Source organism: Globicephala melas, chromosome 3, assembly GCF_963455315.2.
Source record: "Globicephala melas chromosome 3, mGloMel1.2, whole genome shotgun sequence".
Taxonomy (NCBI): domain Eukaryota; kingdom Metazoa; phylum Chordata; class Mammalia; order Artiodactyla; family Delphinidae; genus Globicephala; species Globicephala melas.
The window spans coordinates 122,042,034-122,062,173 of record NC_083316.1 but is presented as its reverse complement, the minus strand read 5'-3'; the positions used below and the strand labels follow the sequence as shown (position 1 = coordinate 122,062,173).

Sequence of the window (20,140 nt, the reverse complement as noted above, 5' to 3'; positions counted from 1 at the left end):
GCAGTGGCTTCTCTTGTTGTGGAGCACGGGCTCTTGGCGCGGGCTTCAGTAGCTGTGGCGCACGGGCTCAGTAGTTGTGGCGCACAGGCTTAGTTGCTCCGTGGCATGTGGGATCTTCCCGGACCAGGGCTTGAAACCGTGTCCCCTGAATAGGCAGGTGGATTCTTAACCACTGCGCCACCAGGGAAGCCCAGAGACCCTGTTCTTTTTTTTTTTTGCGGTATGCAGGCCTCTCACTCTCATTTCGGAGCACAGGCTCCGGATGCGCAGGCTCAGTGGCCATGGCTCACGGGGCCCAGCCACTCCATGGCATGTGGGATCTTCCCGGACTGGGGCACGAACCCATGTCCCCTGCCTCGGCAGGTGGACTCTCAACCACTGCGCCACCAGGGAAGCCCAGACCCTGTTCTTAATCACTATGCAGGGAACAGGATTTTGGACTTGACTCCACAACTATGTGAACTTGAGTGAGGCTGTGACTCTTTCTGGGATCTGAGTACTGATTTTGAATTACGGCTCCACCTCTTTGCTCTTGTGTGACTGTGGTCAAGCTATTTCATCTTTCTTAAACCACATTCATTTATAAAATGGGGTAATAATAGAATGTCTACCTCATTAGAGTTGCTGTGAGGACTAAAAAATATTGATAATGCATTCTGTGTATTGCTTGGTACATAATATGTGCTCAATAAATGACACCTTTTAGAATTAACACCTGTAATGTAGGGCTCAGTGTTGACGGCAAGAAAATTGAGGTGAAAACCCCCTGAACATAGAAAGTGCTATGTGAGAGTGATGCATTGTAATTTGTCTTCAGCCTGTCTAGAAAGTGTAAACCTCATCTGTGTTTGGATCTTTAGGAAGCACAACCGAGATGAGTTAATAGTCAGAAATCAATAATCACCTAAAAAAAAATCAGCTAAAGAATTGTCATTTGTCAAATCAATTGTCAGTCTAAATAATTATTTCAGTCAAATGCATTTCTTTTCCTGATTGAAACTGGTTTCTCCACAGAGAAATGGCGTCACTTTGGTCTTGTTTGAGGTCAGTTTGACAAATGGAAAGTTCTAGTAACTTAGGTTTTATAGAAAGCCCATCAGTGTCACCTGTGATTGTATTGTATTTTGTGCTTTCCTCGGCCATTGGGTGGAGTATTCCCCTCTGCTGGGGACAGTCTTGCTGGGACCTTCAAGGACCTTCAGAGTCTGCAGTGTTCATTTGAAAAGGAATTTCAAGCAGCTTCAGGGTCGAGACAAGACCTGAACGGCATCATATTGCTGATGGGACAGCAGCAGAGCAATGGTTTTCTGCTGGTCCCTGGGGAGTTAGAAAACCACAGGAACATAGCTCATCCTTGGGAAACTGGTGGACAAATGAGCAAAGATGTATGTGCTAGGAGGTTTAACACACTGTTGTAGATAAATGGAACCAGTTGAATAAATTATGATACATCCATACAATGGAAAACCCTACAGTCATTAAAACTGATGATGTTGATCTATAATTAATAACACTGAGAGTTACTCATAATATACTGTTAAGTATAATAGAAGAGATTAAAAACAGTTATGTAGACTAGGCTCTCTTTGTAAATATACATATATATTTTTTACCTGGGGAAAATGCTAGATGGCTATATACTAACATTTTAAGAGTAGTTATTTCTAAATGATGAGATTTTTGAATATTAAAAAAAAAAAAGTTTCCCTAAGTGCTTTGCAGTGTTTTCTAACTTTTCTACAATGAAAAAATTGTACTGTCTATTACAATTGGATAGTAAAAAGAAAATGAATGAAGCTGGGGGATAAGAAGTGAAAGGTATGGGAGGAATTTAAGAAGAAAATAAGCCTAGCTGAGTGGGATCAACAAACCATGTAACTACCTTTTGGAGAAGCTTCTCCCTTACCTGAGAAGTAAGCAGGTAGAAGCAGATGGAGAACAGAGGATTTCTGGGGAATGATCTGAATCTGTTAGACTCCCAGGGTTAGACATATCAGGGAATAATTATTGTCCCTAAGCCTTCTCCCAATTTTACACTGTGATATAAATCACATTTTTATGGGTATATGAGCACCTGGCACACACTGGTCACACTTACCAGGCTCACTGGCAGCTACATCTGGCCAATGGGATATAAGCAAATTTTAGGAAGTGTCCCTACTGAGAGAGACTGACTTTCTTTTTCTTTCCTCCATTTTGCTATGTGGGATGCAGAGCTGGCGCTCTAGCTGCCATCTTGAACAATGAGGATAAGGGTCACACCTAAAAAGGGGAGAAAGTAGTCTGGGTTGCAGAGCTGCCAGGCAAGTCCTGGACTACTTTACTTCCAGACTTGTGTCTGAAATCTAAATAAACTTCCATCTTGGCTAATACGCTGTTATTTTGGATTTATAAAAGGAAAAGAAAGAAAAGGAAGGAAGAATGAAAAAATTAGGAAAAAAGGAATTGAAGCTCCTTTGACTTTGCATAATAATGATAATATCAATAGCTAATATTTATTGAGTGCTTCCTCCTATGTACCAGATACTGTGCTAAGCGCTCCACAGTATATTTTATTTAATTCTCACAACAACCTGTGATTAGAAAACTGGGGATCAGAGAGGTTAAAAATTTGCCAAAGTTCATGAAGCTAGAAAGTGGTAGATTTTGGAATTTGAGCTCAAGTATGTCTATTCTCAAGCCCAAGCTCTTAACTACTCAACCAGTGTTTCTCAAAATGAAGTCTGTGGTTTACCTAGATCAGAATCTCGGGAAATGTAAAAAATGCCGACTCTTGGACCCTAGCCCTGAACCAATTTGACCAGAATCTCTTAGAGGGCAGTTTAAGTAGCTGCATTTTTATCCAGCTCTCCCATCCATCCAAGTTTGATGCCGCTGGTCTGAGTTATGTCTTATTCTAACTAAAATGGAGATTTGATGTAGTTTTATAAATGGCTGAGCTGCTTTTTCCCTTTCTTTTCTGGAAGACACTCCCATACAAGGTGGCTTATGTATTTTAATGACTATTGAGCAAGTATATTAGACTAAAACTGCACAAAATGCTTAAATCTCTTTGAAGGTGCATAAACTTTGAAACCCTGAGATAGTACTAATTGCCTGACCATCTTCATCTTTTCTCTATCTCCGCTCAGTTGAGATAAACTATTGTGGAAGCAAACTGTAAATTCTATTTTTAACATGAAGACTCTTTTCATCACCTCTTTTCTTCATTCTCCCCTTTTACTCTCAGTTCTACATTCATACTTATAGAAAACATTGGCTTCCATGCTGTAAAGAGGGTTGGGGTGGGGAAGGAGAGAGAAAGAATCTGAAGAGGGGAAGGAAATTAGCATTTATTGTGTTTCTGGCAAGCCATAGAAATTTGTCTTACATTATTGCACTACTACACTTTCCATGTACAGTACTATCTCATTTATAGGAGCTCAAAGCCCTGTGAAGTAGGTTTATCTTAATTTTATCGACGAAGAAACAGGTTCTGAGACGTTCAACCTTCAGCCAAAGTCACACAGCCAATGTACAGCAGCCCCGAGACTGACTTCCGTTCATTTGACGTCAAAGCCCTGATTTCTCTTTCATCCCGCTGAAGTCACCTAGTATGTTTTTCCATCATAAAACTCATTTGGGGTGATGTTTTATAATCACAATCTGAATAGAGTTTGAATGCCATCTGCTTGCTGCTGGCTGCACGAGCATGAATTATTGAACTCTAGAGCCCTCGCATAAAAGTTAAGCACCTGCCTGGAGAGACTCAGCTGGTTGATTCTATCCAGTCAGCAATGGTTCTCTCAAGGGAAAATGACTCCAAGTTCTGCAGCAGCCATCACCCGTTGTTCTGTTGGGTGAAACAAAACACCACCCCAATTGTTTTCTGTCTTGACAGGTGCAGGAGGGAGGGAGAATGGGGATAAAGTGGGTGTGGCGGTCTCACAGCCAGGTCATTACCAAATGTTTCTCCTGGTGTTTTTCAGAAAGCCAGATAATCCAGTGGAAGGCTGTGTGTGTGCCTACAAAGCTTTCCTTCTCTGAGATTCAAAAGGATTAATACTTCTATGCACCTGTAATTTGCCTATTGATTTGTCATCTCAGTAGGGTGAGGTGAAAGCCACACGAGGTCCATGCTTTTGATGGAAGATAAAGCACAGAACCCTGAAATAAGGAAGCAGGGGGTATGCAGAGGCATTAGTGGTAAAATTATGTTGTAGTAGTTATGTGTGTTGGTAATAAAATGGCAGCCATCCCTTCTCTGAGGATCCACCCATTTGCTCTCCATCTTCTCATGGGCATGTTATTCACTCTGGTCACACCACATGCACATGGGTATGTGGCCCAGGCTGGCCAGTTATATAACCGAGCAAGGTCCTGTGAAGGCCTTTCTGGGGACAGAAGCACCCCCACCCACCCCCACCATGTCCCTTGCCTCCTGTTTGTAAAGGAGCTTTAGCCTCCTAGGCCTTCCCTGAGTTCCAGAGAACAAATTCAATCAAAAATGAGAAAATGCAGAAACAAAAACAGTCAAGTGAGACAACATAATAGTTTAGCCATAATACAAAGTCAAGGACCTTCAGTTCCTCCTTAAGGACTATAAGTAATATTTTAGCCATGTCCTTGAGTTGTTTTACAGATACTAAAACCCTCCCCAGGTGAAAAAAGTTAGCTGCATGCTGACCATATACACGTAGACCCCAGACCAGTTAAATCCAAAAGGTTGATGATGTTAACTCCCAAAACACTACTCAGTTACCTCTCCACCAACCAATCAGAAAAATGTCCATGAGCTGATCCGGCACCCCGCAACCCTCTCCCTCACCTTGCCTTGAAAATCCCTTCCCTGAAATCCTTCAGGGAGTTTTGGTCTTTTGAGCATTAGCCACCCATTCTCCTTGCTTGGTGTCCTGCAGTAAACGCCGCACTTTCCTTCACCACAACCTGATGTCAGTAGGTTGGCTTTACTGTGCGGGTGAGTGGACCCAAGTTTGGCTTGGTAACAGAGTGCCCAAATCCTCCTGGCATAAAGCTTGGTACAGGGCAGGCGTGTGCCCCAAATAGGGTCAGTTAGAATCTTCTTTGACGTTTGATATGTAGACACCCAAGAAGAGAGTGTTTCTTTTGGATCATGAGCCTGGAGGTGGTAAGCCTTGGACTACCAGTGGTGATATTTCCCAGCCAGCAGACACACCTTCCTGAGTGAAGCTGCAGAAAGCAGCAGAACTAGAGATATCGTGAGATAAACAGGTAAGTAATGGATAGAGCCTTCACAAGAAAATTTGAATGTCTATATCCAACTGTGCCTAAAGGATACACAGTTAAATGAGATGATATCCTCAATGTATTGCTTATTACTGAAACTGCTTGGAGTTATTTTCTGACCCCTGAAACTGAAAAAGTCCTGATTAATACATATTAAAAACCCAGAAACAACAAAACTGCATAACAGTGAAATATCCAAAAAGCAGAATTTAGAAACAGCAGGAGGACTAGCTGCCAGTGAGCTCTGAGCTTATTTCCAATTGGAAAATAAAGAAGGAGGCATATGGATTGATAACAGGGTAAGAGAAAAGGAGCCCAAGATTGGAATCATCACAGTGATGAGACAAGGGAAAAAGCTGAGCTAGAGTGAGCATTCAGCCTGTTCCTGTGTAATGAACTGTTCACCATGCATGAGTGGCATTCCCACTTGTTTAGAAAGAGGTAGGCCTGGTTCTCTACTTCTGGCATCGGATGGGGCCAAAACCAACATGCTGAGCTAACTGCTTACCTCCCTAGCTGGTCATGAGATGGCCCGTCACAGGAGAATGGAGCCAAGAGAAAACATCCTGGCCTTTGGCTCAGGTATCATTCACCAGGCTATGAATTCTCTGCCCGAGAGTTTAGGATTTGTGTCTGAAACACCTCTGAAACTCTGTCTCTGAGCCCTAGACACAAGCAGATGTTTCATAAATGCTTGGTGAATGAATCTGTGAATTAATAAAGAAACATCCAGGAATTGCCATTCCTGGAGGAAAAGAATGCATATAAGATTAATAAATATGACTGATAATAATTATTGGAAAGATCTAGTTGCATGAACTAGAAAATAAAAAAGGAGAGTTTGGGTCCTCTGTTCCAAATTGCCCTGAATTTTAACAATTTCGTGCTACCCATACTCAAAAAGGTTTCCATACTCAAATAAGCTCAGGAATCACTGAGTTGAACAAAGGCACACAGGCTCTTTTGCTGACTGGCTTCTCAGAAGTTTTACTCCACTAATGTGACCTTGTATTTGCATCTGGACCACTTTGCAGGATTAGCAGAACGGGCTTGGGGAATGCTGGGTAAAGTAAATGTGAGTTCCCCTGTGATTTCATTCCACTTGTGAGGCAAAGGGTCAGCTAACTGTCCTGGGTCCTAACTTCCCAGCTGCTGCTTAGACAACTGAGCCATCCTGCATCTCTCCCTCATGTTGGCAACCCTTTTGGATCTGATGTTGGGGGCAAGGGAGCATATGTTAGAAAGTGCTGGCTGGCCCTTGTGCTCATGTTTCTCTGGTGAGGAGGGGGAACACTTCAGTGCTCACTCAACAGCATCAGATCTAACAAGGCTTGACAAATCCCAGACCATCTGCTGCTTGGGGGCTTGAGATCATCAGACGGTCTGAATCCTGACATTCAAAGGCTTGAGATCATCAGAAGGTCTGAATCTGGACGTTCAAATTTGAGGCCAGGCTTATGAGACATACCATGTGAGTTTCTTCCTTCATAGAGAATTTTACTTGTTCAGGGGTGGTACTAGGGTGCAACAGAACACAGATGTTAGAGTCAAGTAAGGTGTTGGTTTGCATTCTGGCTTTTGTAACTTTGGCCAAATCACTTAAGTCTTCCTGATTCTTAGTTTGGATCATCCACAAATTGGGGCTAATACTAATACTTCTTTATGCAGTAAACTCAGCAAGTCTGTGTTACCCAAATCCTTCAGATTCCAATGGAAGTTTTGGCCCTTGACCTGGGCCAAACTCTCTAAGCCCCTGGAATATCCTGCCTGACCAGGGAGACTGTTTACCTGGCATCTTTTTGAGTGCCACCCATGCCAGGCATCGTCTACCTAGTGAAACAAAGATCAAACTTATAAATAAACGAGTATACACATAATTACAAGTTGGAGTAAGTGTTATAGAAAAGAATAGGGAGGTGATAGACGCTGAGGGATGGAAGGAGAACCGTGCAAGGAAGGTTCTTATTATTGACCTTATACCTATATCTAAAAGTCTATTCTGTCCTGTGACTTTTATCATGTATCGCTCTCCTTTTTCTCTCCCCCCAGCCTTTTGTCTCAGCCTCTCTTCTTCTAGTCCTAGGCAGAGACATGGGAGAGCACAGCTCTCCATTTTCCTTCCTTTTTGTGTGTGTGATTTAAAAAAAAAAAATTAATTTATTTTTTATACAGCAGGTTCTTATTAGTTATCCATTTTATACATATTAGTGTATACATGTCAATCCCAATCTCCCAATTCATCCCACCCTCCCACCCACCTCCCCCCTGCTTTCCCCTCCTTGGTGTTCACATTTGTTCTCTACATCTGTGTCTGTATTTCTGCCTTGCAAACCAGTTCATCTGTACCATTTCTATATGCGTTAATATATGATATTTGTTTTCCTCTTTCTGACTTACTTCACTCTGTATGACAGTCTCTAAGTCCATCCACATCTCTACAAATGACCCAATTTCGTTCCTTTTTATGGCTGAGTAATATTCCATTGTATATATGTGCCACATCTTCCTTTTTTTTTTTTTTTTTTTTTTTTTTTTGCGGTACGCGGGCCTCTCACTGTTGTGGCCTCTCCTGTTGCGGAGCACAGGCTCCGGACGCGCAGGCTCAGCGGCCATGGCTCACGGGCCCAGCCGCTCCGCGGCATGTGGGATCTTCCCGGACCGGGGCACGAACCCGTGTCCCCTGCATCGGCAGGCGGACTCTCAACCACTGCGCCACCAGGGAAGCCCTCCTTTTTGTTTTTAAACATCTTTATTGGAGTATAATTGCTTTCCAATGGTGTGTTAGTTTCTGCTTTATAACAAAGTGAATCAGTTATACATATACATATGTCCCCATATCTCTTCCCTCTTGTGTCTCCCTCCCTCCTACCCTCCATATCCCACCTCTCTAGGTGGTCACAAAGCACCGAGCTGATCTCCCTGTGCTGTGCGACTGCTTCCCACTAGCTATCTATTTTACGTTTGGTAGTGTATATATGTCCATGCTACTCTCTCACTTTGTCCCAGCTTACCCTTCCCCCTCCCCATATCCTCAAGTCCATTCTCTAGTAGGTCTGTGTCTTTATTCCCGTCTTGCCCCTAGGTTCTTCATGACCACTTTTTTTTCTTTTTTTTTTAGATTCCTTATATATGTGTTAGCATGTGGTATTTGTTTTTCTCTTTCTGACTTACTTCACTCTGTATGACAGACTCTAGGTCCATCCATCTCACTACAGACAGCTCAATTTCATTCCTTTTTATGGCTGAGTAATATTTCATTGTATATATGTGCCACATCTTCTTTATCCATTCATCTGTCGATGGACATTTAGGTTGCTTCCATGACCTGCCTATTGTAAATAGAGCTGAACATTGTGGTACATGACTCTTTTTGAATTACAGTTTTCTCAGGGTATATGCCCAGTAGTGGGATTGCTGGGCCATATGGTAGTTCTATTTTTAGTTTTTTAAGGAACCTCCATACTGTTTTCCATAGTGGCTGGATCAGTTTACATTCCCATCAACAGTGCAAGAGGGTTCCCTTTTCTCCACACCCTCTCCAGCATTTGTTGTTTGTAGATATTCTGATGATGCCCATTCTAACTGGTGTGAGGTGATACCTCATTGTAGTTTTGATTTGCATTTCTCTAATAATTAGTGATGTTGAGCAGCTTTTCATGTGCTTCTTGGCCATCTGTATGTCTTCTTTGGAGAAATGTCTATTTAGGTCTTCTGCCCATTTTTGTATTGGGTTTTCTGTTTTTTTAATATTGAGCTGCATGAGCCGTTTATATAGTTTGGAGATTAATCCTTTGTCCGTCCATTTTCCTTCTTTATCTATCTCCTGCCACTGTGGGTCAGTGGGCACGGCATTCCTTCCTTCCTCCCTTAAATATCAATCAGGCACCAGGAATATGCCAGTCTTCTTTCCCCTGGTCCCTCCTGCCTTCTTTCTGAGTTATCAGGGATCCTAGGGCAGGAAAAGGGGGAAGGAAGCAGGATTTACGCCAGTGGGCAGAGAAAGAACCATTCATAACCAGCAGCCTGTTTTCAGGGTCACCATTAGCATGCTTTCATTTTTCCTTCCAGACATTTCTCTGAGATTGCCTTGGGGTGATTTCATTCCCCCATCACAGGAGGTAATCCCAGACATGCTCATGGCCATATTCTTGGGTACCTACATAAGCTGGTTTTTAATACACAGCTTGGGATTGCATTTGAGATGAGCTGGGTGCCAGATGCTGGAGCTGTTCAGTGGCAGCACACTGAATTCTCCAGGAACCAAAGCATTTTGGTTGCCATCTCTTCTAACAGGCGGGTACAGGGCACCTGTGAGGGAGGGCTGGAGGTGCGTGGGAGCCTGAAGGACAGAGGGAAGAGCCATCTCACTCCTCCTGGGAGGCCACTCTGCCCCCTTCCATTTTCTCCATTCCCAGAGAGAGCTTTTCCTGTAGGTGTGGCACTTGGTGGATGAGTCTCTTTCCATATGGCTCGAGAAACTGAGCCAAGTCCACCATGCAGAGGGAGGGAAGATGAGTCAAATGACCCTCCCACCACCATCACCACCACTTTTCTGACTTAAGGGGAAAAAAACTGTGGTCACATGTACACTGGCTTTCTCCGCCAAGTTGTTTCTCTCTTTCACCTCCATGTGGAGGTTTCTGGAGCTGAAAGAGGAATGACTGGTGACAACATGATTCAGGCAAACAGCAGAGCGTTTCTGATAATGTAGCCATCTGGTCTGGGGACTGGAAGTGGCCCCTAGATGTAATACACAACTTACAGACTTGGGTCCTTGGGAGAGGCACTGAACCTCTCTGGGCCTCGGTTTCCTCAACTGCAAAGTGAAGAAGGTGAATTTTTCCATTCCTTCAAATGCTAATGATAATGGGATACTAAGTGAATGATCAGAGCTCCAGGAGTATCTTTAGAATATGCTAGAAATAAGGGCGATGGATGAGATGAAACCAAATTGGCAAAATACATTTTTTGAATTTTATTATTTTATTTTTATACAGCAGTTTCTTATTACTTGTCTATTTTATTCATATTAGTGTATATATGTCAAGCCCAATCTCCCATTTCATCCCAGCACCCCCACCCATGCTTTCCCTGCTTGGTGTCCATACATTTGTTCTCTACATGTGTCTTTCTGCCTTGCAAACTGGTTCATCTGTACCATTTTTTCTAGATTCCACATATACGCATTAATATACGATATTTGTTTTTCTGACTTACTTCACTCTGTATGACAGTCTCTACGTCCATCCATATCTCTACAAATGACCCCAAATTGGCAAAATATTGATAATCATTGAGATTTGAGTCATGGGGAGAGGCAGTTTATTCCACTACTGTCTCTGCTCTTGTGTACGTGGTCCTCCTAGAATGGCTGGTGAGTAAAGGTGCCACTGCAGGACAGGCTGTGGTGAGGAGTGAAGGGACGTGAGTGCCCCAGAACCGCGGGGAAAGTGACTTTGGAGAGGAGAGCTGAAGTGGCTGGGCTTGTCCTCTCCTGTCCAAAAGTTACATCTGGATTTCAAATGCTTTACTTTTTTTTTTTTAACATCTTTATTGGAGTATAATTGCTTTACAATGGTGTGTTAGTTTCTGCTGTATAACAGAGTGAATCAGCTATACATATACATATATCCCCATATCTCCTCCCTCTTGCGTCTCCCTCCCACTCTCCCTATCCCACCCCTCTAGGTGGACACAAAGCACGGACCTGATCTCCCTGTGCTGTGTGGCTGCTTCCCACTAGCTATCTATTTTACATTTGGTAGTGTATGTATGTCAATGTTACTCTCTCACTTCGTTCCAGCTTACCCTTCCCCCTCCCCGTGTCCTCAAGTCCATTCTCTACATCTGCGTCTTTATTCCTGTCCTGCCCCTAGGTTCTTCAGAACCAGTTTTTTTTTTTTTTAGATTCCATATATATGTGTTAGCATATGGCATTTGTTTTTCTCTTTCTGACTTACTTCACTCTGTATGACAGCCTCTAGGCCCATCCACCTCACTACAAATAACTCAATTTTGTTTCTTTTTATGGCTGAGTAATATTTCATTGTATATATGTGCCACATCTTCTTTATCCATTCATCTGTTGATGGACACTTAGGTTGCTTCCATGTCCTGACTATTGTAAATAGAGCTTCAAATGCTTTACTTCTTAAATAGCCTCCTCCTCTCTGACTTGGGTGTTTGTGTCTGTGTGCCTATCTACACTTATTTGCACTTTAATTTGGTGATACCCAAAGAAAAAGTCTACATGACTTTTGTTGAAAACAGCAAGCCCTGGGAAGTTAGAAATCTTCCCTCTCAGTTCAGCTGTCCTTGAGACGGCATTGTCAATACCAGGACCTCCTGCAAATCTGCAGTGTATCTGCCTCTTTGAAATCAAAATTCAGAGCATGCCTCTCCTTTACACCAAATGGAACAGATGTGAACTTACAGGAGAAGTACCCTGCCTGCCTGTAGAGCTGGACCCCATTTTAGGAGTGAGTGGCTGGACATCAGAGAGGTACTAAAGACCCACATGTCATCTGTCACACTGAGCACAGGACTGTTCCAGTGGAAAGCTTGAATTGAGGGAAACCCTCTGAAAGTCCCTGAGAAATGGAAACCGTTTCCAAGGATTAAGCCATAGAAGTATTACAGCAGCTATTTGCAACATATTCCACAATGAGATAAAGTCATTAGTCCTCCCAGAAATGTGAGATACTGCAGAATATGCGGACAGTTCCTTTTTTCTTTAAGGTCTTATCCAGATAGGTGCCAATATCTTTGGCATTGCCTCTGTCTTCTGCATCTTGGTCTTTAGAAAGCCTTTGCTGTTTCTTCCCATCAGGTTGAGTTGGGCTTCCTATTTTAGTGAGCCACTGCACCCTACACTTCCCCTGACACAGCACTCATCACTTTGTATTGTAATTGCTAGTTTACTTGTCTGCTTGTCCACAAGACTTGAACTGTGCAGCAGCAGGGTCTATGATTTGTCCATCTTTATGCCACTCACACGTGGCAAAGCAATGGCATCCACTCATTCATTCAACACAAATGTTCTGAATGCCTACAGCACATCATACAGATGCAGTCTCTGCCTTTATGGGATTTACATTCTAGCAGCACCTAGTAAGAACCAGTAAGTATTTGTTGAATGAATGAACGAATATTAAGCCACACCATGCCACTTAAACCCAACTCCAACTTTGATAGTTTGCCATCTCTGCTCCTGACATAAAATTCCAACAGGCCCAACTAGTTATTTTTCCAGGATTGGGGTGTATCCAGGCATGCTAGCCACGGATAAAAATAGTATTTTTATAGGTCATCCTTTAAAAAGGCCCTATTACATAAAATGTGCTTTGAGCTATGTCCGTATCCCTATTTTTCCAACGGATACCTGCCTTGGAGCCTCCCACTGCTGAAGACTTTTTCTTGCCTACATGTCCTCTTCATCAAGTGTCTAATTTCCACTACAGGAAGCCATGCTGAGTGACAAAAAAACGCCAGCTGGCAGTGCCGGGAAAGGGAGCAGAAGGAAGCAAGGAGATATCTTTTTCTGCCTATTCAGAACATTGAAATCCAATTTCTCGCTGGCCACATGAGCCAAAGGAAGCAGCTCCTAGCAGCTGTTGATCTGAGAGGCTCCAGTCTCATCTCTGTGACCCTGGTGTCAGTGGCACTCCTCAGGCACGTCTGGGAATGGGTTGGCATGATGGAATGGCCCTGCTCTTCTCTTCCCCGAGCACTGGCTTTGGGTGGGCCTGTTTCAGATGGCAGAAAAAATGATAGACTCACTCTGTGAAAAATCTTCTTTGTTGTGGATGGACATTCCTTGATAATTGCTGCCCCAGGGTTCCTCCTCTTTCTATTCCTTTCATTCTCACTTGGTGGTGTGCTGGTAAACCAGCTCTCCAACAAAGGAAAAAAAAGGCTCTGATTTGTAGTATTTGCCAATTTCCATGGTGTAATTACTTCTACCTGGGCTACCAACCCGGCGTTGCTGAATATGGAGTTGGGAATACAGGAGACATATGCGTTATTGCCTTTTGTGGGCCCGCAGGGACCAGGTCCGACACTGCGACACAGCTCCCTAATTCATGCTCGCTCAAGGGGTGCAAGATGGTACAGAACAGTACGGTTGTCTTTCTACAACTCGGACTTTAGGATATGGTTTGTAAAATACTTCTGCATCTGTTGGGTCACTGGGCTCTAACCACAACAGTGCACGGTAAGAATTACTATGCCTATTTGGTGGAGGAAGAAATCGAGGCACAGGAAGCTAGGACTTGCCTCAGCTCCGAGAGCTGGGATTTGCTCAGGCCCTGTCTCTCCACTCTTAACCCTAGTCATTCTCCTACCACACTGCCCACTGCAGCCCAACCGCACATCTTTCTGTACTACCAATGCCTCGTGCATGGCTACTTCTTACATTCTTCCAGAATGTTCTTTAAGCATCCCACCCTCTTCCTCTCCTGCCCAACTGCTACATGTTTTTTCAGTCTCAGCTTAAACAGTATGTCCCTCAGTGTCCGTGTCAGGGGCAGGGATCTCTTCTGGGTACTTTAATGACACTGTCTAGCACAGCACCCCCGTGCCCCCAGTATGGTATTTGTTAAATGGCTTGTTTATGGACCTTCCTCCTCCATCAGACTGTAAACTTGGTGAGAGCAGAAACTTTTAATGAGCTCACCTTGTTCCTAGTGCCAAGCACAGTGTCTGGCCCAATAAGTATTTTTAATATTTATTTATTTATTTATTTACTTTTGGCTGTGTTGGGTCTTCGTTTTCTGTGCGTGGACTTTCTCCAGTTGCGGCGAGAGGGGGCCACTCTTCATCGCGGTGCGCGGGCCTCTCACTATCGTGGCCTCTCCCGTTGTGGAGCACAGGCTCCAGACGTGCAGGCTCAGTAGTTGTGGCTCACGGGCCTAGTTGCTCCGCGGCATGTGGGATCTTCCCAGACCAGGGTTCGAACCTGTGTCCCCTGCATCGGCAGGCAGACTCTCAACCACTACGCCACCAGGGAAGCCCCCCAATAAGTATTTTTAGAATGAATGAATCCATGAATGATGGTCTCCTAACCCCAAATTCACAGAATGCTTTTTTTTTTTCTATACCTATCTCCTATCAGGACCCCAAAGAATACATTTCCTCATAGATTGGTTGAGGTTTTCTCAGGAACCCGGGGAGGTTTCTGCTAGAATGCACAGCCAGCCAGATGGCTCCATTGTCAGTGGCAGCTGCTCCCCTCCTCTGCCTTGCTGTGGCCCCTGTGGGCTTTTCCAAGTGTCACAGAAGTAAGCTGAGAAACCTATTTGGTGTGGTCTGAAATGTGCTCATTACACACATGCCATGACAGACACAGGCAGGAAGAAGGCTCCAGCCAGAAACACCTGCACCTCTGGGAAAGGAGGAGTGTTTAGGAATATTCTGGAACCAGCATGTCCTGTAATTGCAAGACTGAGCCTTCTGAATTAGCATTGATTCCCTCAATTTCCCTCTGAGGAGGCAGGAAAGGGTCAGGGCTGCTTGCACGCTGGGAGCTGCTGACCTTTTAGCCTCACAGAATCTCATACATACCTGTGGCGCTCATCACAAACATCTAATCATCGTCTGTAAACACAGGTGGCTGCCACTTAAAACAGGCAGGGGTAGTCTGGCACATGTGAGTGACTTCCCTTATATTACCTGAGCCTACCTAGTAACACAAACTTCAAGGCGTTCATCTTTGCTCTTGAGCACAGATGAGGAAAAAATAATTTAATAATCATAGAGGATCTGATGATGCCTCTAGAAGCATTCTGTGCAAAGAGCTGTCTGTGATGATGGAAGTGTGCTATTCTGTACTGTCTTATACAGTAGCCACCAGCCATACATGGTTACTGAGAACTTGCCATATGGCTAATGTGACGGAGGAACTGGATTTTAGATTTTTATTTTTAATTCGTTTAAATGTAAATAGCCACATGTGGTTAGTGGCTACTGCACTGTACAGCATAGCTCTAGAGCTAACAGTTACAAGATATACAGAAGACTGCAGACATATTAAATGACACGCCCCCCCCCCAAATAAACAAATGACACAACAGGGATGTAATAAGAAAAATTCAGAAAGTGGGAAACTCTAAGACAAATGACCCAATTCCTCTAATGAGTATATTGCAAGGAAAAAAAGAAGAGAATGTGTGTGTGTGTGTGTGTGTGTGTGTGTGTGTGTGTGTGTGTGTGAAACAGAGAGATTTAGACATGTAAGAAGCATATGAACCAAGTGTAATGTGTGGACCTTGGTGGATCCCGATTAAAACAAACCAATTATTAAAAACTTCTGAGACAATTGGGGAAATTTGAACACTGACTGGGTATTTGATGATATCAAGGAATTTTTAGATGTGATAATGGTATTGAAACTATGTTTAAAAAAAAGAGTCCTGGGCCTTCCCTCGTGGCATAGTGGTTAAGAATCCACCTGCCATTGCAGGGGACATGGGTTTGATCCCTAGTCTGGGAAGATCCCACATGCCGCAAGCAACTAAGTCCATGCACCACAACTACTGAGCCTGTGCTCTAGAGCCCGCGAGCCACAGCTACTGAGCCCTTGAGCCACAACTACTGAAGCCCATGTGCCTAGAACCCATGCTCTGCAACAAGAGAGGCCACCACAACGAGAAGACTGTGCACCGCAACGAAGAGTGTCCCCTGCTCGCCACAACTAGAGAAAGCTCGCGCACAGCAACGAAGACCCAACTCAGCCAAAAAATAAATAAAAAATAAAAATAAAAAAATGATCAATATTTTTTAAAAAAGAGTCCTTATCTTTTAAAGTTACCTATTGAGTTGTTTACAGATAAAAGAGGATGATATATGAGCTTTATCTCAATCTAATCTAGTGGAGGGAGAAAGTGGGGTATAGATGAAATAAGATTGTTGATAATTGTGGAAGCCAAGTGATGGCTACACAGCAGTTCACTATTATTAGTTTCTTTGTTTTTTTTATTAGTTATCTATTTTGTACATATTAGTGTATATATGTCAATCCTGATCTCCCAGTTCATCCCATCACCAGCCCCCTCTGCTTTCCCCGCTTGGTGTCCACACGTTTGTTCTCTACATCTGTGTCTCTATTTCTGCCTTAAAATTGTTGATAATTGTGGAAGCCAAGTGATGGCTACATAGCAGTTCAGTATTATTATTTTCTTCGTTTTTTACATCAAGAAACTTTCATAATAAAATGTTTTAAAAATTATCAGAGGAATGCCAATGTTGGTGAGGGTATGGACAAACAGGCACCTTCCTTCTTTTGTTTTGAATTGAAGTATAGTTGATTTACAATGTTGTGTTAATTTCTGCTGTACAGCAAAGTGATTCAGTTATACATATACATACGTTCTATTTTTTATATTCTTTTCCATTATGATTTATCATAGGATATCGAATATAGTTCTCTGTGCTATAGAGTAGGATGTTGTTGTTTATCCATCCTACATATAATAGCTTACATCTGCTAAGCCCAAACTCCCACTCCATCCCTCCCCCAATGCCCTCCCCCTTGGCAACCACAAATCTGTTCTCTATATCCATGAGTCTGTTTCTGTTTCATAGATAGGTTCATTTGTGTCATATTTTAGATTCTACATGTAAGTGATATCATATGGCATTTGTTTTTCTTTCTGACTTCACTTACAATCTGTAGTTGCATCCATGTTGCTGCACATGGCGTTATTTCACTCTTTTTTATGGCTGAGTAGTATGCCATTGTATATGTGAACCACATCTTCTTTATCCATTCATCCGTCAATGGACATTTAGGCTGTTTCCATGTCTTGGCTATTGTGAATAGTGCTGCATGTATAGGGGTGCATGTATCTTTTTGAATTGAGTTCTGTCTGGGTAAATGCCCAGGAGTGGGATCGCTGGGTCATATGGTAGTTCTGTTTTTAGTTTTCTGAGAAACCTCCGTACTGTTCTCCATAGTGGCTGTACAAACTTGCATTGCCACCAACAGTGTAGGAGGGTTCCCTTTCCTCCACACTCTCTCCAGCATTGTTATTTGTAGACTTTTTGATGATGGCCATTCTGACCGGTGTGAGGTGATACCTCATTGTAGTTGTGATTTGCATTTCTCTAATAATTAGCAATATCAGGCATCTTTTCATGAGGCACCTTCCTTCTTGAATGCTGGGAGCTTAAATTTCACATTGAGAAGTCAGTTTGGGTACTCTGATCCAGATTTAAACTAGGTGTTCTTTTTGACCCAGAAATCCTACTTTTAGGAATTTCTTCTTCAGACATGTGAAAGAATCTATAAAAGATTGTGGAGTGGGGAGTCATTTATATGAGTGAAGAATTGGAAACAGCCTAAATGTCTTTCAGTCATGAAGTGGTTAAATAAATGCTGGTATGTAGCCACTGTGGAGTGAGTGATAAAAGCTTGAGAGAGAATGACATAGATTGGTATGGACCACCATCAGAAAGATGTCCATGATATACTGTTAGGTTAAAAAGAAAAGAAAATTGCAATAATACGACCCGATATAAAACGACATATGTGTATGTGTACATATATCAGTGTACAAGCACAGAGAAAGCCTGGGAAAAAAGTTTGCCAAATTGGGGAGGGGAGTAGCTTACATCTGTCCCACAAATAATGAACAGCTGGCTCTTCCATCAGACAACCTGGCAGCTCTGGTCTGAAGGTTGTGTCCCCCGCAAATTCATATGTTAAAATCCTAACCCCCAAAGATGATAGAATTAGGTAGTGGGGCTTAGAGAGGTGCTTAGGTCTCGAGGATGGAGCCTTCATGAACAAGATTAGTGTTTCTGTAAAAAAGACTCCACAGAGCTCCCTAGCTCTTCTGCTATATGAGGACACAGTGAGAAGACAGGGGCTATGAACCAGGAAGAGGATTCTCACCAGAATGAGACCATGCTGGTACCTTGATCTTAAACTTCCCAGCCTCCAGAACTGTGAGAAATAAATTTCTGTTGTTCACAAGCCACGTGGTCTGTGGTATTTGTTATAGCAGCCTGCATGGACTGATACTGGCCCTTCCTCCCAGAAGAAAATGAATGTAGCATCTGTGACTGAGAAGTTTCTTTCAGCACAAACTGTTGATCCCTCCTTCCAAAGTGGAGAGGCATTTAATAAGTTCATTTCTATGGTGATAATAGCTACCAGTTACTGAGCGACACCCTGTGCCCAGCATCATGCAGAGAAGTCTACACACAGGTGCTAAGAAGTCTCTCACTCACAGGCTCTCCCACTTGCTAGCTATGTGACCTTGGACTAGTTCCTTCAGCTGTTTCCTCATATATAAAATGGAAAGAATAATAGTACCCAACTCATGGGTATGAGAATTGAGTGAGATAATGCATATTAAGTGCCTGGTACATATAAGTACTCTTATTATATTTTCACTTCAACATTCCAACATTCCATTTACCCTATGAGGTAAATACTAAATCTGTCCATTTGACAGATGAGAAAACTGAGTCTTAGAAACAGTGGTGTGCTGGCATCAGCTTGAATGGGTTTATGAGAACTAACTGTTAAATTTTCATGAAATTTTTGAGTTAGTTGACCATTATGTGGGCAGCTTGAAATTAGCTGAGATGGGAGTATTTACACCATGGAAACTGGCAAACACTACATTTCCCACCGAGCTGTTTGTTAAACATTTACCAGCACACTATTGCTTAGAGCAGTTAAGTAACTTGTCTAAGCCCCATGGCTGGTGAGAGGCAGAGCCTGGATTGGAGCCCTGCTCTACGCAACTCCAAACATCTTAATGTTTAGATATGCCTTGTTAGATATGCCTCTAACTCTTTATGAGTTAGAAATCCCATCTCCTGGACAAAGCTAGTAGGATCATGCTCTTCAATATCATGTTCCTAGAAACGTGGTTCTCAAATTGTAGCGCACCTCAGATTCACCCGAAGGGCTTGTTGAAACACAGATCGCTGGGGATCTCAGGACTTCTTATGCGTTTTGGGTGGGGTTCAATAATTTGCATTTCTAACCAGTTCCCAGGTGATGCTGTTGCTGCTGGTCTGGGGACCGCACTTGGGGAACTGCTATTCTAGTGCAAACTCTGAAGCTTTGTGCTATATATCTTGCCATAATCTTAGTGGCTTTACCAGTTCTTCTCTGATCTAAAGATGGGAGGATTTAGATAGTGGTTCTAGGCCCAGAGCTTTCTACAGGGGACCATTTTGCTAAGATACTTGTGCTCCCAGCAGTCTGAGCACAAGAAAACAGGAGCCAAATCTTGGTGCCTCTCTCTCTCCAGTTGGCCCCCATTTAGCTCTGGCAGGTATCCCAGGAACCTGAGCTGCTCCCCACACACAGCGGGAGGCAAATGAAAAAAGAAACATTTCAAAGTCTATCTTTAAAGCCTGGCAGAAAGCTGCCCTATAATTACACTAAGTGAACTAGTTACAACTTCTCTCGTATTGATGTAGGATTATTAAGAGATTGCTCACACAGCCCTGTGGAATTCAACTAATGAATTTAGAGATTTTTTTGTTAAACCACCCTTCTCTTCTAACCACTTCCTGCCTCTGAAATATAATAGAAAACCAAACCAGGAAGGAAAATGAAGTAAATCCTGAATTAATGTTCCTGATCAAAACATGATTACTGCTTTTAGAAAAGCGTAACTTTCCTAGCCTAATGTTCTAACTTAAGTATTCATATTTTGGTAAATGGGGGAGAAAGCAAGAGGACATGGAGTTACATATAAAAGCTCACCTGTGGACATCACCTCAAGGGAATCTAGAGAAGCTAGGATGGGGGGTTGGCTATCCCAAGGTTGCACAGGTTTAATTCATTCTCCCGGCAACGGTATTCTGTGGACACACCAGCCAATGGTGTATAGAAGGAAACAGACGAGGCCAATGGACCGTGGTGGGCCAC

The 20,140-nt window shown here is 43.0% G+C and overlaps 1 protein-coding gene across 1 annotated transcript in view; it reads right to left on the bottom strand.

Moving 5' to 3' along the window:
• Nucleotides 1-20,140, bottom strand: part of SH3RF2 (SH3 domain containing ring finger 2) — a 145,382-nt gene that overhangs the window by 84,214 nt on the left and 41,028 nt on the right. The gene's annotated exons all lie outside the window — the stretch shown is intronic.